The sequence below is a fragment of the Anomaloglossus baeobatrachus genome, chromosome 6 (genome assembly GCF_048569485.1).
Source record: "Anomaloglossus baeobatrachus isolate aAnoBae1 chromosome 6, aAnoBae1.hap1, whole genome shotgun sequence".
NCBI classification, from domain to species: Eukaryota; Metazoa; Chordata; class Amphibia; order Anura; family Aromobatidae; genus Anomaloglossus; species Anomaloglossus baeobatrachus.
Window position 1 is genome coordinate 98409620 of NC_134358.1, and position 24801 is coordinate 98434420.

Here is a 24801-nt window from a genome sequence, read left to right on the forward strand (position 1 = left end):
CATATGAGACAGTGATCGGGAAGGTCAAAGTGACTTTGCAGCACAGACAGGCAAGCAGCATCAGAGTGAGAACACCAAAAAAGCGCACATACTGACTTTCAGCAGAAGCTCAGACATACGGTATGTGGCTATTTTTTTGAGGAAGCTTTGCACCACAAAATTCAGCATATGTGCCTGGCCCATAGCTGTGATGAGATTTCGTAGATTGTTGCACACCACCAGGCCAAGCTGTAGCTCCACCATCACCAGCCACTCATTTGTTTGGCAGCCGACTTACTAGCTATGGGCCATTCACAGTTCTTTTGCCCCATGCTCCTTCTTTTGCTATGCTGCTGTTTCATCAACATGTTCTGGCCTCACCATTCATGCAGCAGTACTCAGGCCTAAGAAATTACAAAGACCAGCCTGCAGCCTGCGTGCACCAGAGGAAGGTGTTTCAGCTTGGATTGTAGCCGGCACAGATCTACCACTTCCTCGCCTGGAAGCAGCTACACTACAAGCAGACCACCCCTGTGCCATGTCCCGTAGTAGATGTTCTCCTCATTCTTTGGCACCCAAACAGGTTCAGATTATTAGACAGCCTGTATACAGATAATGTTTATAACAAAGCCTGTATGCAGCTGATTTGGAGCGTTGTGCAAAGCTGCTTGATGCAACATAATATGAGATTTCAGAACTAAGGCATGCTGTACACACTCTGTTTTTTGGTAGATTGAGCTAATAGAATACACTGCCTGTATGCTGCTATTTTTGCCAAAGCTGCGTGAAGTAGTGCTGTATTTGATTTTGAATTACATGCACCTATCATTGTCCCTCACTCCTACAGCATCCTATCCCTACAATATATTTGTTTTTTAGTAACTGCACCTACCACTGTTCCTCACTCCAACAGCATACTCTCCCATTCTAGTCTATGCAAAATAGCAGCACAGCTCATGATCTGACCTTTACGTATACAGGCTGGGTCACGGGATGTGTCGATCAATCACAGCCATGCCAATACTTGGCATAGCTGCGATGGCTTCGGACGTGCCCACAGCCTAAAAGCTTGGTGATTAGCTGGTCTGCAACCTTTCAGCAGGCTTTATTCGGGTGTCAAACCAGCACAAGAACTGAATGTACAGTAGATAATTTGTGTTCCGGGTTCAGCACCGGACACAAGGTGTCCGATACGGACCCTGAACTTTACAGTTTTGGTTTGCTCATCCCAATTCAGAATTATATATTTTTTGAGACATTCTATGGAATTTTTTCCCTTTAAAAACTGATAGTTTACACAAAGAGAAGCCGGACCCCAATGGACTCATGAGAATCCTGCTGTCTGAGATGTCCTGAGTGTGTCTGTGTTGTATATTGCAGCAATGGGGCTCCATGCCAATAATTAAACTGATTCGTCTGTCATTTTCAAGGTTCATAAATTTGTTCATTGGGGTCAAACTGGAAATAAAAATCACAAGAAGATGGTTATCTGTAGAATGCATAGTGCTGTGATACATTTTACAGTACGTGTATAATATAATAGGGCATGGTTTCTAGCATATGTTATCATTCGGAGTTTTAGAAAGTAAAATAGTATTAATTGTTATCAATTTAATTTTAAAAAATCATCAGACTCCCTTAGAAAAGCCTAAAACCATCTGGCCATTGTGACACAGTTCTATTTATTGCTCACAACTGCCTGGATACTGCCGGAGCATAAACAGTAATTAAGTACACAATTCAGCCATGCATGCCAAATTTGCTAGAACTATCCTTTGAGTATCTTAGACTTTCCAAGCCAGTGACTTTATTGAAGCTTTGGCTGGTAATTAAACATTAATGATTTATGGTATGAATAGGGTTCATTTACTGCTCACTGAAATATGCTTGACAATGTCTTTGTGATTTTCTTCCTCAGACTCCTACTTTTATATATGCTCTAATATAATAGCAGGTAAGGTAAATTAAAAAGCCATATATAACGCAGATGTATTGTACCATAGCAATGTTCTTCATCTTTTTACATTTGTCTTTTCCATACAGTTATACTAAAATAGAAAAAAAATCTGCAGCAATGGTCCCATAGACAGTAGCAGTTTTGGAGCAGGTTTTTTTTTTACATTAAACTAGCTGTTGTACCTGGGCGTTGCCCGGGATAGTAACTGTCTATCTGTTTCTCTCCCAGTCTCTGTTTGTCTCTCTCTCTCTTTGTCTGTCTGTCTCTTACCCTATATGTCTCTGTCTGTCTCTATCTTTTTCCCTGTCTGTAGCTCTATCTCTTTCCCTGTCTGTCTCTCTATCTCTTTCCCTGCCTGCCACTCTGTCTATTTCCCTGTCTGTCTCTTTCCCTGTGTCGGTCTCTTTCCCTGTCTGTCTGTCTCTTTCCCTGTCTCTTTCCCTGTCGGTATCTGTCTGTCTTTTTCCATGACTGTCTGTCTCTTTCCCTGTCTGTAGCAAGAAAAAAACAAGGATAAAAGTGGAAAAATGTCCACGCTGCTGTGCCAATAAAGAGTTAATTCCAAATAAGAGCAATGCAGGGTGGTTTATTCTACGCGTTTAACCTTCGTCAGGCTGCATAATTTTACAACGTTAACAGCGACCCCTTATCTCGGAAGGGGTGGAGATATTTTATTGAAATTTGGCCAATATACTCTGGACCAAAACTGCAGAGATGTCACGAAATTTCAGCCCTCTACGACTTTTGGAAAAAAAAATGTATTGCAATTTTAAAACGGAATAGTTACAATTGTACCTATTCAGCCGGACAAAGGTTAAGAGATAACCCTTCTCCTTCATCAGGAGATCCACCAATTTTTTTTTAATTTTTTTTTGTGTGTCACACAACCATCTCAAGTGAGTGGTTTTTATTAATCTTACTGTTGTTATCCTGGTAAAATCCTATATGCACTTTTTATATCCACAGGTTTTTTTACTCTCTCCCTGTCTGTCTGTCTCTTTCCCTGTCTCTGTCTGTGTTTGTCTGCCTCTTTCCCTGTCTGTCTCTTTCCCTGTGTCTGCCTCTTTCCCTGTCTGTTTATTTCTTTCCGTCTATCTGTCTCTTTCCCTGTCTGTTTCTTTCCCTGTCTGTCTGTCTTTGTCTGTCTCTGTCTGTCTCTTTCCCTGGCTGCATTGTAACTCGTGCCCTGTCTGTCTCTTTCCCTGTCTCTATCTTTTTCCCAGTCTCTTTCCCTGCCTCTGTCTGTTTCCCTGACTGTCTGTCTCTTTTCCTGACTCTTTGTCTGTTTGTCTCTGTTTGTCTCTATCTGTTTCTTTCCCTGGCTGCATTGTGACACGCCAACATTCCATTCAAGGGTGTGGCTGTGCATTCTTCTGAAGTTCTGGATGCACTGTGGCTCCCAGCTCCATTGACTTTAGTGGATGCTGTTTTTTTAGCGAATAACTGTAAAGCGCAGGGTTAAAATTTCCCTTCAAAACAGTCTACGACGTTCTCTGAGTCACATGAGGAGTCTGTGCAAAATTTCGTGATTGTAAATACGATGGTGCAAATTCCTTTAGCGGACATACTGTACATACATACAGACATACATACACTCAGCTTTATATAGCAGACTAGCTGTAGTACCCGGGCATTGCCCGGGATAGTAACTGTCTCTGTCTCTCTCCCAGTCTCTGTCTGTTTGTCGCTGTCTGTCTGTCTCTGTCTATTTTCTCGTCTGTCTGTGTCTATGACTCTTTCTGTCTGTTTGTATCTCTGTCTGTTTTTGTATCAGTATATCTGTCTCTTTCTCTGTGTCTCTGTGTCTGTCTGTCTCTCTATCTCTGTGTCTGTTTCTGTCTCTCTCTATCTCTGTGTCTGCCTCTGTCTGTGTCTACCTGTCTCTTTCCCTGGTCTGTCTCTTTCCCCGTCGCCTGTATCATTCCCCGGTCTGTCTCTTTCCCCGTCTGCCTGTCTCTTTCCCCGGTCTGTCTCTTCCCACGTCTGCCTGTCTCTTACCCTTTCCCCTGTCTGTCTCTTTCCCTGTCTGCCTGTCTCTTTCCCCGTCTTCCTGTCTCTTTCCTCGCCTGCCTGTCTCTTTCCCCGGTTTGTCTCTTTCCCTCCCTGCCTGTCTTTGTCTGTCTCTTTCTTTGTCTGTCTAGCTCTCTGTTTCTTTCCCCATCTGTCTATTTCCAGGTCTGTCTCTTTCCCCATCTGTCTCCCCGTCTCTCTTCCTGTCTTTTTCCCTGTCTGTCATTGTCCATCTCTTTGTCTGTGTCTTTTCCTGTCAGTCTCTTTCCCTGTCTGCCTCTTTCCTTGTCTGTCTCTATTTCTGTCGCTTTCCCCATCTGTCTCTATCAAGGTCTATCTCTTTCCCCATCTGTCTTTCTGTCTGTCTCTGTCTCTGTCTCTGTCAGCCTGTCTCTGTCTCTTTCTCTGTCCATCTCTTTCCCCGTCTGTCTCTTTCCCATCTGTCTCTGTCTGTTTCTTTCCCCGTCTGTCTCTGTCTCTTTCCCCATCTGTCTCTGTCTGTCTCTCTGTCTCTCTGTCTGTCTATTTCTGTATCTCTCTATCTGTCTCCCCACCGACACTTATTACCTCACACATAAGCTTCTAATACCAACAATGTCCTTTGTTCCTATAGCAACCAATCACAGCTCCTATTAATAACCTGTAGTTCCAGGCTTTATTCACTTTAATGGAGGCATGTTTTTTGGAGAGTAACTGTAAAGCGCAGGGTTAAATTATCCTGTCAAGACATAGTCTAGGACGTTCCCTAGGTCACATGACGCATCTGTGCCAAATGTTGTGATTGTAAATGCGACGGTGCAGATTCCTTTAGCGGACATACATACATACACTCAGCTTTATATATTGGATTGATGTTTATTTGTAAAAAAAGAGGGATTGCTAATACACTGCTATGTGTAGTACAGGAGATTGGATGATCAAAGGTTCAAGTCCCCTAAGGGGACTAACAAATAAAGTGAATAAAAAATACTTTAAAAAATATGGAATAAAAATATTCAAATGATTCGCTTTTTGCCCTATTAAAAGTAATGCTTTTTCACACTATCTATAAGTGGCTTACTCCTCTCTTGCTTTTTCACCCTATTAAAAGTAAAGCAATTAAAAAAATGTATATACATATTTGGTATTGCTTTATTTGTAAAAGTTGATATAGAAAGGTTAATAGTTTCTATATTTCTAGATTTTAAATACTTTATTATTACATTAGTACATTTTGTTTAAGTACATACTAGCCTCACTCTAGTCTGAGTCTGAAATTCAAGGTCTTATTTTTGTTTAAAATATTTTCTTATCTCATTTGCAAGACTCTACATCTCTGTATTTTTGAGACTTAAAGGTCATATGATGCAGCAGGAGCAGGCAACTGGTAGATATCCACTAAAACATTTATGCAATATTACATTGATCTGTAAATGGTATAAATTATGCGTGCACTGGTAAATAAACAGAAACTGATCATTCTCACAAGTGTTCATGTCCTTTCTCCAAGTGCCTGATATCTAAGAGGCTTAATTCATATTGGACCTCACTAATGATCCCGTAAACTGACCTTCGAGTCAGGGCAGACAAGCTACAACAAAGTTAAATCTATCAAAATATAAAATAAACTAATCTGATCTGTAAACAACGTAATGAGAAAAGAATCAAAATGCCAGAATTCCTTTTTTTTTACGGCCACCCGAACATTGCAATAAAATGCAATAAAAGGTGATCAAAAGATATTATCTACCCCAAATTAGTATTAGTAAAAACATTAGCTTAGGATGCAAAAAATGAGGCCTTACACATCCCCAGATACCAAAAATTGAAAATGTCAGAGGTCCAAGACATGGCAACCCAATCAAAAAATTAAAAAGAAATTTACATTTTTTTTTAACCACTTAAATAAAAAAATATATATACATATTTTGTGTATGCTAAAAGCACGGACCTGGAGAATTATATTGCCTGGTTGGTTTTACTATATAGTGAACCAAAGAAATAAAGCAAAAAAAAAATTGTGGAATTGGATTTTTTTCCAACTTTCTAGTCCATTACAAAATAAAATTAATGGTGTATTTCAAAAGTACAAGTTGTCCAGCAAAGCACAAGCCCTTCTATGTCTATATGGATGGAAAAGTAAAAAACTTAGGGCTCTTGGAAGAAAGGGAGGATAAAAATGAAAATGAAAGGAGGAAAATAGCCGAGGCGTAAGGGGCTTCCTGTTTCTATTGCTGAGCTGTGAGCTCTTTCATACTCTTGCTATCTGAAATCATTGTAAATTGCCGGCTGCATTCTCTGCATAGCCTTTTATACTGGCTATCATTCTACCCCCTAATTGACTGTGCTATACCATGTAATGTTATAGATGCAAGGCATTATTATTATTATTATTATTATTATTATTATTATTATTATTATTATTATTATTATTATTTATTATTGTGCCATTTATTCCATGGCACTTTACATGTGAAAAGGGGAATACATAATAAAAAGTACAATAATCATGAACAATACAAGGCAGAGACTGGTGTTATGGATGGTGTTTCTGTTCATTTGGCTGTTGACGGTTGTGAAGGGGTTAAGATTCTTCCTGAGGATGTTTCTGGACTCCCTCTAGTGGCCAGTGCTGGAAGTGAGTTAGTTCTGTGCTTGTCAGTGAGACAGGTGAGGGGCTTGGCTCTAATCCCAGTGGACCAATTATGTCCAGCCCTTGGTGTATAACAGAAGAAATTCGGCCTCAAGCTGATGCTGGTGAGAATGTTTTCTGTGTCAGTTTTTCTCCAGTAAACATGTCTTGAACACAAGGTCCTTCTGTTATGCCGGCCATGTGCTTGTGACCCGCCAGACACCTTTTCCAGTGCGCTCCAACTCGTCTTTTTCTCTTGGAGATCTCCAGTGTGTCTGCTACAGTTCATCTGCTTCTGTGGATTAAATTTTTGCCTTTTTTCCTAGTCATCTTGATCTCGTCTTTTGGAGCCTTGGATAAGTGTTTTGTTTTCTAGCCTGTGACTGGACAGTTTTCATGGATTTTTCGCTTATGTGCAATGTTTATTTTGATTCTTTGTCACTTTGTTTTGAAATGCTATGAATACAGTTCATTCACACAGAAAAAATGCATAGTGGAGTATTTTCTCTCTGTCTGATCATGGTCCTGCGTTTTTCGGTCATATATGCGTTTGTGCTCCATTGGGTTCCCACTGATGAACTTTAACAAAGGGACCTTGCTGAGAATCTAATGAAGACCTTGCACCATCATTTTTGCATATTTACTTTTGTTGTACTTAGTATACAGCTTATTAGACCACATTAATCGACTGCTCACTATTAGTCCTGCTGCACAGTGAATATTTTTCTGCCTATCACAGTTGCTACTTAGCCTAGTTTTGAGATAATCTTGCATGTATATTATCCTTCGTGGTATTATGCACAAGAGTTCCCTGATGTAGTGGGTGGAGGATCATGTGGTCCCAAGGGAATTCTGATCATCAGGAGTTGGCATATATAAGAGCTTTGCTGGCTGCACCCAGTGATCTCTCCTATCCTTTGGTGTCTTAGTTAGCAGGACCTCTCTTTGCTAAAGTCTATTCCTAATCACCTGTGTATTGTTTACTTCTTATATCATTGTCAATATATGTTGAGAGCTTTAACTATCCCTTTGGGGCTGCTCTGAGGCAAGTTAGTATTCCTTTCTTCATCTTTGAGGCTAGCTAGTTTCTTAGGCGGTGATGAAGCATCTAGGTAGAGTAGGCATGCTCCACCACTATTTCTAGTTGTATTTAAATAGTCAGGTGGTTGCCGCCTGTTAGTTACCAACCACTCATGTGCTCTCTTTTCTGGGTTTTCTAGGTTTTTCCTCCTTGACTTTTTGGGGTAGTAGATAAAGGTTCCTTGGTTGCCACTATCTCTGGAAAAGGGATGGTGTTTTCCCCCTGAATGGGATATCTATGAGAATGTCAGCGGCCTCTCGACCATAACAGACTGGTACAGGTGAAGAGAGGACCCTGCCCACGAGCGCTCACCATTTACAAGGGATGGGTGAGGGATACAGTAGGTGAGGGTAGATCTGATCATTGGGAATCCCTCACAATCAAGCCTGAGGTCGTATCATCCTTCTGTGGCTGATGTAATCTATATTTGTAAAAGGGTAGTTGGAATTTTTTCAATTATTTGTGCAAATTGCAAATTATTCAAACTTATCGCAACTTAAGAATTTCAGAAAATTTGACTCTAAGTCAGTTTAATTTGGATTGACTCAATCATCTCTAGTGATAGCATTATTGAGGCATAATCAATATATACTGCATATATATTGTGGAGATGAAGCCATTGTACAGTAGCTAAAATAAAAAAGCAACAACCATTTCTATATAATGAGCGAACACAAAATTTCTAGTTTCATGCTGCTCCATTCATTCAGTTACTAAATGATTTTCACTTTCACAAAAGGAACGGAGAGTGAAAATAATGTTATCAATTTAGGAAATGTATTCAAATTTAGAGATTTACGTATCTTACCAACAAAATTATATCTTTTGGGAAGGAATAATGTAAAGCCTGCAAGACCAACCATGAATGCAGTTCTAGCTATAAACCCACAATGATTGTGTTTTGCAAAATTGATTTGATAATGGTATGCATCTTTCCTTCCCGGACATAGTATTAGATATAATTTTGTGAGGCAGTTTTATTGATACAGCTCAATAACAGTTTTCTTTGAGTGGGAAGCTGTAGTCTAATATGAGTGACATTTGTTGATTGCTCCATGAGCAAATTGCAGTTTGGTCAATATTGAAGTGATATAATTTTTACTGTAACTATTAAAGACAACAGAAGCCTTTTAGGATACATCAAAAATTGTAACTGTTCCTCATCTGTCACGCACGGACTAGGGAATGTCCAGTGCACGGCGCGGCGCAACGCATAGGCCACAATGGGAACGAAGGGGTGAGGAATACCCTGATGATAGGGAGCAAGGTATGGGAATATCCTGCTACTAACCTGTGTCTGACCCCTGAGCTTTCCTAACATCCCTATATAAGTTCTTCCTCTTGTCACCATCATGTACCTAGTTCCTAACTATTCTTCCACTCACCCTGCCTAGTGACAAGACCAGTGAGTACAGTAGACATCACCGTGACAGTAATATAACACAGGGGAAGGTGGACAGACAGGGAATCATAGACAATAGGATATGAAACAAACTTGGCTGCTGCAGTCAAACACCAGGGCTGCAGATGACATGGCTACAACATCAGAACTCCAACAGCAGATCTCAAGCAGCTACTAGAGACTTCCTCCCTCCAAGGTGGTCAGAATAGAATAAATCTATTACCGGCATCAAGTGATGAATTATGTAACTATTTAAAGGGAGTGGTAAAAATCCAGCTGCTGCTTAGATCAACTAACCAGGAGCTACCAGCAGGGAAAATGTCATTAATTCTTGCTGCATCAAAATAAAGCAGTTACAATTAAAATCCAGAGTCTTAGAAGTTCATGTGAAGCTCAAATCTCAGAGCTGTCACAAGTCTCCTAATGATTGGATATACTCCTTACATCATGGCTTCTATTTTGAGATACTATTGCTTAACACTAGAACTACTGAGGTATTCATTTTGACTACTTTGCACCATGTATTTCTATATAGGTGTCACGAGTCCAGTAGTTCTAGTGTTAACTCACAATTCCAAGGTCTAAAGGCCCCGTTACACGCAACAACATATCTAATGATATATCACCGGGGTCACGGATTCTGTGACGCACATCCGGCATCGTTAGCGACGTCGTTGTGTGTAACAGCTCCGAGTGAGTGTTAGCGATCAAAAATACTCACCTTATCATTGATCGTTGACACATCGTTCATTTTTATAAAATTGGTGCTGTTGCAGGACGCTGGTTGTTCGTCGTTCCTGCGGCAGCACACATTGCTACATGTGACACCGCAGGAGTGAGGAACAACAACGTACCTGTGGCCACCCACAATGAGGAAGGAAGGAGGTGGGCGGGATGTTACGCCTGCTCATCTCCGCCCCTCCGCTTCTATTGGGCGGCCGCTTAGTGACGCCGCGGTGACGCCACACGAACCGCCCCCTTAGAAAGGACTCGGTTCGCCAGCCAAAGCAACGTCGCTAGACAGGTAAGTCCCATGTGACAGGTCCTAATGATGTTGTGCGCCATGGGCAGCGATTTGCCCATGACGCACAACCGACGGGGGCGGGTGCTTTCACCAGCGACATCGCTAGCAATGTCGCTGCATGTAAAGCCCGCTTAAAACCCCTGTACTAAGATATTCAGTTCTAATTTTAGTCATATGCCATGAATTGTACTAAAACCACCTACAACTATATCAAAATCTATATTTAAGTTGGCTGATATGCTAGTTTCATTTGTGTGTGCTGCATGTGTGGACAGAAATATGAATTATGATTGTGACTTCATGTCCAAATTCTCCTTCACTTTTTACCACTGGTTTAAATGGACTTTTCACTCCTCATTCCAGTATTGCGGTTTATTTAAAGAACATTAGCAGTCAAGTGGCAAGTTTTATACGTTCTATTCCTAATCCTCATTATATATATAAAATCTGGCCAGTATTACCGTATTTATATTTTCATTACTTCTCCTTAAATTCATAAATTCATTCTCTTCTGTTAGGTGAAGTGATCTCATTGTGTCACCTGGGAATTATATTTTGCTAAGGGGGTTATTTTAGACAGACAAAAGTTCTCCACAAGCGTAAGGGTATGTGCGCACGTTGCTTTTTACCTGCTTTTTTGCTGCTTTTTCTTCTGCGCTGTTTAATACCAAAATGGATGTGTTCTTCTATTCAAGCAAAGTCTATGGGAATTTGGGTTTCTTGTTCACACTATGTTGTTCAAAATTCTGCCTTTTTGTGGCAGAACTTTGGTCAAAAACTCAGCTTTGCAGTGCAAAACCCAAATGGCAAAAACAATTGACATGTTGCTTCTTTGAAAAGCTGAGTTTTTGACCAAAGTTCTGCCACAAAAAGGCAGCATTTTGAACAACATAGTGTGAACAAGAAACCCAAATTCCCATAGACTTTGCTTGAATAGAAGAACACATCCATTTTGGCATTAAACAGCGCAGAAGAAAAAGCAGCAAAAAGCAGGTAAAAAGCAGGTAAAAAGCAGGTAAAAAGCAACGTGCGCACATACCCTAAAGGTCGACTTCTCTCACAGATATTGATAATGATTAGACAGTGCCGGTCATACAAATATAACAAGGATGATGACAGTTCAGCCTTCATGAGTTTATATTTATAATATATTAGCTTACATACATATATAGCCATTCATAAAATGGCAAGGATACAACAATGGAGAAAGATGTTCCAGGCCAGAAAAGTGTTACACCTAGCAATAAAAATGTATTTACCAGCATGTTTGATGTCTTCAGAGGCAGGAAGACATGACCACCTCGGCCATGTAATCTTAGTTCTTGGCTATAGTTCATACAAGAATCCAAATTTTTGTTTGGAATAGTCACGATTTTTTCAGTCCTAAAAAAACTTTTTCCCCCAAACAATTCGATCTAGTTGCACTTTATTCCAAAAATGTTTTATGGTTTAACATACATCTTGCATTAGTGGCCAAACACCTTGTATTGGTCATGTTTTCAAGGAAGAAACAAAACTAACTTTGTGATCCTGAAAAAGACACAACAAACATGCAACAAAAACGTATTAAGAAAAGCAGTTAAAAAAAAGTCAGGAAAACAAGTGCTTTTCCTGCAGCTTTATTCCTGCAAGAGATCAGGTTTTAACTGCAAAAGAAAAGCAGCAAAAAAGCAACATGTAAATATAGATTAAAGCAAACAAATTTTGTGAGGTAAACATTGTCTTGTTTTTACTTTTTTTTTAACAAGAAAATTATATAAAAAAATGTTTTTACAAAAACAAATGCAAAAGAAAAAGCAAAGAACTGTCAATTTTGATTTGTCCATCTCACAATCCCGAAAGCACACTTTCTCAGATAGACAAGCCTTTTTTCACAACTTTTTTTCATTTGGAAAATTTGGACTGAGACATAAACTGCCCCCTTTTAATTTGTCAAAAATGAAAAAATCAATTTATAAGCACACAGACTTTGCAGATCCTGCACTTCCCGATCACTTGAATCTATGTATAAATTATTCACAGATTGAGACCATAACTACAATCTTCTATACAGTGGTATGTAAACTATTGGGCACCCATGATCAAAATTACTGTTGTTGTGAATAGTAAAGCAAGTTGAAGCTGAAATGATCTCTAAAAGGCATACAGTTAGAGATGGCACATTTTGGACAAAAATATATTTTTTCCTCTTTTACATTTTAAAATGAACAAAAAAGATAAATGTTTAATGCAAAAGTTTAGGCATCCTTGGAGATTTGTGTGCTAAGATAACTTTGACCAAGTGTTGAGATCATAATTAGACTGCTAGGGTTATGGCTTGTTCAATATAATCATTAGAAAAGGCAGGTGATGCAAATTTCACAGCTTTATAATTACCCAGCCCCCTTTTACCCTCTTACCTTCTGCCAAAAAACAACAGCCATGAGTATTCTAAGCAGCTGCCTAGCACTCTGAAAATAAAAATGGGGGAGGCCCACAAAGCAGGAGAAGGTAATAAAGACATAGCAAAGCGTTTTCAAGTTGCACTTTGCCCAGTTCAGAGTGTAATTAAGAAATGGTAGTTAACAGGACCATTGGAGGTGAAGATAAGGTCTCAAAGATCAAGCAACATTTCTGTGAGAGCTGCTCATAGGATTGCTAGAGAGGAAAATCAGAACTCCAACTTTAAAGCAAAAGACTTTCAAAAAGATTTAGCAGACTCTGGAGTTGTGGTACATTTTTCTACTGTTCAGAGACACCTGCAAAAATATGGCTGCCATGGAAGAGTCATCAGAAGAAAACCTTTCCTGTGTCCTCACAATAGAAATCATCTTCAGAAGTATGCAAAAGAACATCCAAACAAGCCTGATGCATTTTGGAGACAGGTTCTGTGGACCGATGAGGTTAAAATAGAACTCTTTGGCTACAATGATAAAAGATATATGTGTAGAAAAATGGGCACAAAACATTAAGTAAACAAAACTTCACCCATCATTGAGCTTGGGAGTGAGTCAACCACACTTTGGGGTTATGTTGCAGTTAATGGAATCGGGAACATTTCAAGGACAGGGGGAAGAATGGTTTCTTTCAAATTTCAACAAATTCTTGATGCAAAAATAAAACCATCTGTAAAAAAGCTGAAGTTGAAAAGAGAATGGCTTCTACAAATGGATAATAATCCTAAACACAAGTCAAAATCCACAATAGACAACCTCAAAAGGTGAAAGCTGAAGGTTCTTCGAGGGTTCTTGTACAATGGCCCTCAAAGTCTCCTGATCTGAACATCATTTATTATCTGTGGTTAGACCTCAAAAGAGCAGTGCATGCAAAATTAGCCAGGAATGTCACAAAAGTGGAAGACTTTTCCAAGGAAGAATGGATGAAAATCCCTCAAGCAAGAATTGCAAAATTGTTGGAAAGGAAAAATTTGGAAGGAAAATAAGGGATGTGTCTTATAATCCAAATGTAGCTTACCGTGGGTGGTGGAAAGGGGTCACAGGAGAGATGCTGTGGGCCACGGGCACTGTGCTACAGGCTGTGTGGTGCACTGCAGTGCTGCAGGCTGTGAGGCAGAGGCCGCAATTCTGAAAATGTTAGCGGTGTGGGCTTCAAATAAAGGTGTCCGGAGTCAGCGTGTACGCAGATGGAGCTCTTTGTTCAAGATCTCAAGACATCATCTGCTCATGTGCTGCCTCTGGCAAATTGATCTCACAGCTGCTGACTTTAGGAAAATGGCACCCGGTGGTTACACGTGCACAGATAAGATCTTGGCTTGTCCGTGAGCTAAGAGCGCCATCTGTGCACATGCCAACTCCGGATGCCATTTCTTTGAAGCCCGCACCGCCGACAGTTTCTGGATGCTCCTCCTATCTCAAAGTGCCCGCAGCGAGCATCTGAGAATCCGGTGCACCGCCCGCACCATTGCCCCACTCCATCACCACCCCTGCCTCCTGTGACCCCGCTCCATCATCGCTGCCGCCACCTACAGTAAGACAGCGCTGGATTATAAAACAGACCCCATATTTTTTTCCCTCTAAATTTAGGGTGTGTCTTATAATCCGGGGCATATTATAAAATGAAAAGTACGGTATATAGAGAAAATATTAGACATCAGAGTGTGCCTATAGAAAAGAAGAAAGAAGGAAATAGAGGAGAAAGAAAAACAAGAGAGAACAAGAAAAAAAAGGGGGGAGAGGTATAAGGCGGAATAGTAAAATCCATCTAGGGTTAATTAAAGTTGTTTATCCAGAGTTCCCGTCTCTTGTTATTGGCTGGGAAAAGGTTATTAGAAATTGCGTGACTCCTCTCATATAGGTTATGTAAAAACATTTGTCAGCGATATCATGAATTGATTTGACTATTGATTTCTTCCAATTTGCTGCAATGAAGTTTTTTACAACAAGGAATATGTGAATTATGATTGGTTTAAATGACTGTTTGCATGTCCAAAGAGAATACGGCCATATGTGGTGTTACTGTAAGACATTTTGAGGAAGCCCAAATGGCCATATATTACATAATTTGAGCCCACTTTCTGGCTGATGCAATCTTTGGTTATGTAAAAAATGGAGCTGAGCATTGTTCTTAGCAATCTGCGAGAATCGAATTACAAATTGCATTCACTGAGAATATAACAAAATTTGATTCAAAGTCGATTCAACTTGAATTGATTTTATTACTTGTTACCACTACTCATGTCTACGATTATTCAGTTTCAGAGCATTTGAATCCAAACAAAATGTAGTCATGTATTATACAGCACTCTACATTCTCCCAGAATACTCCAAACACAGACTAATCCATATGTACATATCCTAAATCCTTGGATAAGACTTTAGCAACCAAATATTGAACTATAAAATACAGCACTTCTGATGCTCTTCTTGTTCAACTTGTTAATTGAAGAGTAACACGCCAAAGCCTGTAGAAAAGCATTGACTTAATTTCCCACAAATTAAAATAGCTTGTGGTAAATTTACCAGTTTAATTTGTCCAAAAACTATCCGATTTTCATGCTCTTTCACTTGCCATTTAGTTTTGTTTGTTTAGTTTCCCATCTAGTTTTCATCAATAGCCTTCTTTTAATATAGGTGCTGGACTTTCCATTGGGTCAAATCCAGCATGCCCCAAATTGAAGGCTTTTCTCTCTGTTGTGCATTTACGCAGTTTAAAAGATGAACTGGAACAGACAAAGACTTGCTGTCATTTGGGTGGTACTGACAGACCAAGGGTTCCCAAGCTGGCCCTAAGACTGGGACTCCTATGCTCACCCTCACCCTGGAGGTACCCTTGAAGTTAGGGAGGTCCAGATCCCTGACCTGGCCCTGTCTCCTGTCCAAGCCCTGATCTTACTCCCCTCAACCTTGGGAGCGGTCTGGAAACCCAGCACAAAACCCTACAGGAAAGACATGGACAAGCGAGAACTAAACCTCGTACACACTGCACTCAAACACAAATGAAAGTCAATATGTGTACAAGGGAATAAAGAAAAGGGTAGGAAAAAAAATGTACCAGAATCACTGACATACGCAGACCTATTATAATGAATGGGTCTGCTCACACATCAGTGATTTTTCACTGCACGTGTCTCTGTGCGGCGTACCCGCATGTCCGTGATTGCCGCATGGAGACATGTCCATTTTTTTCTGGCATCACTGATGTCCCACGGACCACGCAGTGGTGTGGTCCATGAAACACGTGCCAGAAAAAAACGTGCTTTTAAAATAAAAATCATTTTTACTCACCTGGCTCCAGCGATGTCCTCTGCAGCCCGTTCTCCCTGCTGCTTCTGAGCCGGCTCATTACTGTCGCGCATATTCATGATGCACGACACAGCCGACCCGGAAGCAGCTGCTGCAGGGGTCACCGCCGGCCGGATGCTGCACCGCGGGAGCGATCAGCACCATGGAGAGCGGGAGCAGGCACAGGTGAGTTAATCTCTAAGTGCAATCACGGGCCACGGAGAACGGAGCCCGGATTGCACTTAGACAACCCACGTGTGCCGTGAATCACGGCACACGGGGGGACATGTGCGTGTTTTACACGCCAGTGAAAAACGTCAGTGTTTTTCACTGACGTGTGAAACGGGCCTTAGACAGACAATGGGCAAGATGTCAGACAAAAGGTATTATAAAGTAGTGTCTGATACTTAGGAATTAATTTTTTCTGGGGTAAGAAGATAAGATTAGGTGTGGAGCTACAGTTCATTGAGGGAACCGTGAATTTTATTTTTGCTTTAATTATTGTATTTTTTTAACTGTTACTTATGACTCTTTGTATATGAACCTCTGAATTCTAAAGCACTGTGGAATATGTTGATCCCTTTAGAAATAAATATTAATAATATTGGTATTATTAATGATAACATACTGTGACATACTGAAGCAGATCATGATCCCCTCCCTTTTGAAACTGGACCATAAGGTAATATTCCAACCTCAAACACATCTCCAAGACAATCACTGCTTTGCTAAAGAAACTGAGGCTAAAGGTTCTAAACTGGCCAAGGATGTCTCCAGACCTAAACCCTATTGAGCATCTGTGGGGCCTCCTCAACTGGAAGGTGGAGGAGCGCAAGATCTCTAACATCCACCAGCTCCATGATGTCATCATCGAAGATGGAAGAGGATTCAGTGGCTCCTGTAAAGGTCTAGAGACCTCCATGCCCAAGAGTGTTAAGGCAGGGCTTGAAAATAATGGTGGCCACGCAAAATATTGACACTTTGGGCACAATTTGGTCATTTTCACTTAGGGTGAACTCACTTTTGTTGCTTGCAATTTGGACAATAATGGCTGTGTGTTGAGTTATGTAGAGGCCATACCAAATTTACACTGTTATACAAGCTGCACACTGACTACTCTACATTGTATCACAGTGTTATTCCATGAAAATATATAATAAAATATTTTCAAAATTATCAGGGGTGACATATCGTAAGAGGGAAACTTTACATTTCTAAATTGTAATCACTCCAATATTTTCAGATTTTGGAAGTTGGCCCTTTAATAAGCAGCCACAAGATACATCATTTTTTTTGTTGCATTTTGTAGAGATTTTTGGAAAATCCCTGTAAAACAGAATAGTTTTATATATCCAAATCTATTCTCCAGATCTTTTTTTTTTTTTTTTTTTAAAGAACAACAAATACAGTGCAATGTAACAAATGTGTATGAATTCATGGAATAAGCACTTTATACTTTCAGTAGTGGTCCCGGTCTGTGTGATTTGCAGTGAGGTTTCCGCGTATTGCTGTAAATAATTACTGCAGTGTCAAAAGTATTTTTAGATTTGTCATTCAAAATATATTTCCAAGAAGGGCAATAGATATATTTTTAAGAGGTACCAAACAGTCACTGTCCAAGCAAGTTTACATAAATCATCTGTGCAGGCTGCTCCCATTTACTAATAAATTATAGGCTGGTTATTCACTAAGCTTCTCAGGAGATGTGTGCAACATCTAGTTCTGATATCTTTCTCTTTACTGACACATAGTCATATATATGTTTTAGGTTTGCTCATATGTAAAAGTCACAGAAAATCCCCAAACTACAGTAAAACTGTCATGCAGACTTTGAAAAATGGAAATATGTAATGATATTATAAAAAACATGCTTTGCTTTGTCTAAACGGGCTTAATTATTACAGGAAGGGTATGTTGAAATGGGTTTTCCTGCGTCTTAAAATTTTAGAATATTAAAAAAAAGGCTGAGTAATATTTAAAGGAAACCAGTCATCTTGTACTTGCATTCCCATCTGTGAAAAAAATGGAATAAAAGAGGAGCCGCGGAAAAGAAAAAAAAAAAATTATCTATCTGTATGCAGTTGAAACCAGAAGTTTCCATACACTATCTAAAATGACACGTCTGCAGGTTTTTTTCACCATCTGACCTGAAATCAGAATAAACCTTTTCTGTTTTAGGTCAGTTAGGAACCAAAATTATTTTTATTTGCCAAATGCCAGAATAATGAGAGAGAGAATGTTTTAAGGCATTTTTATTACTTTCTACAAAGTCAAAAGTTTACATATATTTCTTTAGTATTTGGTAGCATTGCCCTTAAGCCTGCTTTACACCTTACAATTCTGCATACGATATCGCATACGATGTGACATGCCCCCATCGTATGTGCGACACATTCAATTGGTTGACCGTGTCGCACAATCGATTAAAAGCTGTCACACGTACTTACCCTTCCATACGACCTCGATGTGGGTGGCGAACATTCACCTCCTGGAGTGGGAGGGACATTTGGCGTCACACCGACGTCACACGGCAGCCGGCCAATAGAAGCGGAGGGGCGGAGATGAGCGGGACGTAAACATCCCGCCCACCTCCTTCCTTCAGCATTGCCAGCGGGATGCAGGTAAGATCTGTTCATCATTTCTGGGGTGTCACACACTGCGATGTGTGCTGCATCGGGAACATTGAACAACCCAACGTGCAAAATTTAGGAAATGAACAATGTGTATGCGATGAACGGTTTTACGTTCAATCGCAGTCGCACGTAGCTGTCAGACGCTACAACACCACTAACGATGCCGGATGTGCGTCACTTACGACGTGACCCCACCGACACATCGTTAGATATGTTGTAGCGTGTAAAGCGGCCTTTACACTGTATGACTTGCATCAAGCATTTTGGATTTCTTTCCCCAAGCTTCTCACAATAGTTTGAAGGAGTTTGGGTTAATTACTCCTGTTTGTAGGTCGCCTTGCTCGCACTGGCCTTTTCAAATTTGAGTAAAACAGGATGGTCCAGCTCAAAATGAACAATTTCTCCTTGTACATGTGACATCAAACATTCACAAGGAAACCACTATAATAGCGTATGCATCAATGTGTTTCTGGTCTCCTTCCACCCCTTTGATCTGGGTCATCCTATTTTACTCATTCATTAATCGGGCCATGGCGGGGCCTTTGTCTGGGCTCTGAACGAAAGGTGGATAACAATCATGGTGAGCTGGATTTACTGCTACTACATTATATGACATTTCAGCTTAGCCCACACATTTTCAATAGGTTTGAGATCAGGGCTTTGTGATGGCCACTCAAAAACATTGACATTGTTATTCTTAAGCCACTTTGTAACCAGTTTGGCAGTATGCTTTGGGTCATTGTCCATTTGGAGGACCCATTTCTGCCCAAGCTTTAAGTTCCTGCCTGATGTCTTGAGATGTTGCTTCAGTATAGCCTCATAAACTTCTTTCATCATGATTACATCTATTTTGTTAAATTCACCAGTCCCTCCTTCAGAAAAACAACCCCACAGCATGATGCTGCTATCCCTGTGATTCACAGTTTGAATGGTGTTCTTAGTCTTCAAAGCTTCTCCCTTTTACATCCAAAAGTAATGATTGTCATTATGGCCAAACAGTTCAATTTTAGTTTCATCAGACCACAGGACATGTCTCCACAAATTAAGGTCTTTGTTCCTGTGTGCATTTGCAAACATTAATCTGGCTCTTTTATGTTTCTTTTGGAGTAATGGCTTTTTCCTGGGAGAGTGGTCTTTCAGCCCACATAGATACAGTACTTGTTTTACTGTGGATAATGACACAATCTTACCAGCTTCTACCAGCATCTTCACAAGGTCTTTGGCCTTTGTTCTTTCCGAGAGTATGATAGCTAGACATTACCATCTTGTTTGTACTTGCGTATAATTGTTTGTATAGATGACCAAGGCACCTTCAGGTATCTAGAAAATATACCCAAGGATGAATGAGACATGTGCAAGTCCACAGATCTCTTCCTAAGATCTTGGCTGATTTCTTTTAATTTTCCCATGATGCTACACAAAGAAGCAGTGTGTTTCAGGTGTGCATTAAAATGCATCCACAGGTGTGTCTGTAATTAATTCAGATGTTGTATATAAACCTATCAGAAGCTTCCAAAGGCATAACATCATCATATGGGCTGTCCTATATTATTTCAAAGCATAGTACTCTGTGTATGTAAACTTTTGACTTTTACAGAAAGTAATAAAAATGCCTTAAAACATTCTCTCTTTCTCTCATTATTCTGGCATTTGTCAAATATAAATTATTTTGGTTACTAATTGACCTAAAACAGGAAAGGTTAATTTTGAATTCATGTCAGATAGTGAGAAAAACATGCAGCTGTCTTTTTAGATTTTTAGTTTCAACTCTATTTAGAGCTATTAATTTCACAGTGCCTTACAGATATGATCAATATAATATCTATTTTATTCATTGAAATCCCTGGTGTTTGTATGCATGAGTCCAGTGAGTGGTCTTACTTGCTGATTGACAGCTATTTTTGTATGCACAGTCATAAAGGTAAGACTGTTAATCACTGGATAGGCCTGAATAGGACTGCCCACTGGACTCATATTTGAATTAACAGTAGGGATTTAATTGAATAAAAGTCAAGTTTTATAGAAAAAATCTGCTCCTGTGTCCCAGCTTTCCTGCTTCTCCATTGGTAATTGTCTGTTTGCCTAAACACAGACACGTGGCACCATTACGGTCATCACTGCTTTCAACCAACTTCTGCTATCCAGAATAGAAAGCTATTTTGTAAGAGAACATTTGGCCCTCCTAAGGGGTGCTGAATAAGCTCTAGTGGCTGCAATATAAAAGAGTTTGTCTCTGGAAAGAAAACCTCTGCAAACATAATGTTCTTGTTCTCAACCATTCTTTCTTTTGTTAGTAAAATAAAAAAATAAACCAAGATGAGAAATAGTATACATTGAAAAAGTTCTAAAGCTTTCTTCTTGCTTTTAGTGAAATTCTGCATAGTTGTATACATTACAGTGCATTACATTCATCCAAATGGTCATAAAGACATTTTTTTCTACCTATAAGCTCCAAAATATACTTTATATTCTGAACATATGAAAAGGGTATTTACCAGCCAAGGTCACAGAAACAAATGCACACACAGGTCTTAAGGTACCGTCACACTTAGCGACGCTCCAGTGATCCCACCAGCGATCTGACCTGGCAGGGATCGCTGGAGCGTCGCTACTTGGTCGCTGGTGAGCTGTCAATCAGGCAGATCTCCACAGCGATCAGAGATCAGCCACCAGCGACCCATGTAACGACGCTGTGCTTGGTAACCATAGTACGCATCGGGTTACTAAGCAAAGCGCTTTGCTTATAGTTACCCGATGTGTACCTTGGCTGCATGTTCAGGGAGCAGTGAGCCGACTTCTACAAGCTGCAGACACTGGTAACCAAGGTAAATATCGGGTAACCAAGCAAAACGCTTTGCTTGGTTACACGATGTGTACCTTGGTTACCAGCGTCCGCAGAAGCCGGCTCCCTGCTCCCTGCACATTCAGATTGTTGCTCTCTCGCTGTCAAAGACAGCAATGTGTGCTTCACAGCGGGAGAGCAATGACCAAAAAATGGTCCAGGACATTCAGCAATGACCGGCGACCTCTCAGCAGGGGCCACGTCGTTGCTGGATGTCACACACAGCGACATCGCTAGCAATATCGCTGTAGCGTCACAAAAAATGTGACTCAGCAGCGATGTCGCTAGCGATGTTGCTTAGTGAGACGTGGCCTTTATCAGACCTGCCTATAAAAAGAGGCAGCGCAAGCGCAAAATAACCTACCACTTTACAGTGGTGGTTATTGCCAAGTTTTAGAATTACACAGATGAAGCTTGCAATAGAGCACAAGTCACAGACATGTGTGAAGCACAGTGCCCAGCCAACAGCCTTTTACATACTTCATAAAGCCAGTCAAGTGAGGCACTTACCCAGGATCTTGTTCACACCAACAGTCTTTTATTTCCTCCACACAAGTGTTACAGACCTGGAAACCCAGAATGCAGCCAGTTCACATGTATACTGTCCTATAAATGTTCCGATCACTTCCTGCACTGCTGTAGGAATCTCGGGTGCAGGGGTCCACTTAAAATGTCCAGGTTTCTCAATGCTGGCCTGTTTTGCTTCACACATCACCTGCTGCTCCAGCCGCCTGGATCCCGAGTGAGACACATCTTGCTATTCTCTGCAGGATTAAATACAATTCCCCGGACATGAGCCTGTTGCAAGACCTGGACTGGAGGGAGATTTCTGTCCTATTGTCAAACCTACAGAACTCTCCAAAAATAAAAGCCCTAACAGGTTTACCTAAACAAAATACTTGGTCAAATAGCTTAACTAAGTAGGTCTCACTCTTTTATTTTGTGTTGCACTCACAGCAGTGGCTGTGACTACAACACACTTCATAGGTCTCACAAGGTCTCCAATCACATTCTGGAGGAAACATAGCAACATTCATATAAGACACTTGTCACTGCCTCACAAATCACATACTGTTCGATTGCGTGGGCTGCCAGCACTCTCTCAGTGTACCACAGAGGTACAGGCCCCTAGTTTGCAAAGTCAACAGTGATGAGCCTGGCTATGCCCTGTAAAAATAATAAAAAGTGCATACAAATATATTAAATAAATGAAAGATAATGTTTCATATTTTGGAGCAAATACGCAAGCTCGCAAACCAAGTTAAGGGTCCTCACTGTCTTTTGAGTCCCTATATTGCAGTAAATTAAAAGCATAGCCAAGCAAAAAAAACCAGTAAATTAAAAAAAAAATCCCAAATAATTCAATCATATATAACCATAGCTAGATTTATAACTGAATAATTTGGGATTTTTTTTCAAGCTCCTTTTATTTCCTTGGCTATGATTTATTTTATGAAATATACTTCCATCAGTTCTACTATAGGGATAATTAAGCATTTCATAGTTTGAATCTGCATCCATGGGCTGATTTTGAAATGCAAGGACATATTGAGTCGCCCAATCCAACAGATTCTTTTCATAGTCAGCAAACAGCTGAATGATAAAGTTAAGATAAATAAAAGATTGCACTGATTGTGGAGATGATATGGGCTATGAAATAACTGCATAAGGTCCCAGTTTACTACACTACAATCAGTTTACACTCAAGGTGTCTTCTCATAAAATTTTTGTGATTTTCAGAAATATCAATCATCTTGACATACAGGTGCAGCTCAATATATTAGAATGTCATCAAAAAGTTAATTTACTTCAGCAATTCAATAGAAAAAGGGAAACGCATGTATGATATAGAGTCATTACACACAGAGAGATCTATTTCAACTCTTTATTTGTGTTAATGTTGATGATTATGGCTTACAGCCAATGAAAACCCAAAAGTTCTTATCTCAAAAATTAAAATCATTTTCACAAAACACTTGGAAAGGCTTACTAAGCATTTAAAATGGTCACTTAGTCTAGTTCAGCAGTCTATACAATCATGGATAAGACTGCTGACTTCACATCTGTCCAGAAGACAGTCATTGGCACACTCCAAAAGGAGAGTAAACCACAAAAAGTCATTCTTAAAGAAGCTGGCTGTTCACACAGTGCTGTATCCAAAGCAAATTAATGAAAAGTTACGTGGAAGGAAAAAGTGTGGTAGAAAAAGGTGCACAAGCCACTGGGATAACTGCAGCCTTGATAGGATTGTTAAGAAAAGGCCATTCAAGAATTTAGGACAGATTCACAAGGAGTGGACTGCTGCTGGGGTCAGTGCGTTTCCCTCTTTGTACTGAATTACTGAAATAAATTCACTTTGTGATGATATTCTAATTTATTGAGATGCAACTATGCAGGAATCAAGTCTTCTATGCAGCAACATACATCTCCATTACTTTTTCAGCTTTTCCATTAGCGTGTCTAACCTCTAAGTCTTTATGGGATTTACCGATAACCTTTTTTTTTACTTAAATCTTTTCCTGATATTTTAACAAATAAATAATTCAATACGATGCAAAATTTTCCCATACAACAATCTGCATTAGAAAAAAATAAAATCCAAAACTTTGTTTTATTAAACACAGTTCCAAAAAAGAACTCTTGACTTGTTTATAATAGTCTTCATAATATGCTCCTCAATTTTATGCGTTTCTTAAAAAGAGAGTTTGGAAATTGTCCAGGTCTAGCAAATTAACAATAAAGTCTATCTGCATGAATGGCTTCATTAATATGATTGTATTAATTATAGAAATATTATGGCCTTTAATTAAGGAATGTGTCAAATTATTTTTATGAAGCAGCATTTACACTTCACTTATGTGTCTCATAATTTTAATGTAATCGGATTGACTATGAACTTTTAATTCCACCTTTCTGCACCTGTTTCCATTTGTTGGAGAAGGACAAAGCTCTAGGCTTATATTTTATGCTGCACAATTTTATTATTACCATTCATTTTCCTGCTTTAGAACTAACTTCAAACATCTGCTTTTATGGCCTTAAACAAAGAAAGCCCACGAGATGAAACAACAACATGATAGAAACAACGAATGACTATTATAGTAACAAACATCCTGCCGCACTGTTTTTGAGCTTGCTAGTATAATTTTCCACTAAAAGATATTCTCTATTCTCCGAGCTATTGATTTTCTCTTTTTTGATAGAGTATAGACATTTAATAGGACTTATTGTTCCTATGGTGTTAAATTAACTTATATGTGATTTGTAATTGCTTTTCAAATGTGTTTTCTTGTACTTGTTCTCTTTTCAAACAGAATTTACTATAAAAATGCCTATATCAAGCTTTATATCAACTCTTTTGAAGGAAGTTCAGATTCTCTTGGCTATGCTGGGCTTTAGATAAAATTTGGTTTGGGGCCCGGACTTGACCTGAATCCAATGGAAGTCACTGATTGCTCAGTAGAGATGAGCGGTGTTCGAATCGAACTGTTCGCGAATCTCAAATTCAACCTGTTTTGAGCGATGTTTGAGTCATTCGACAA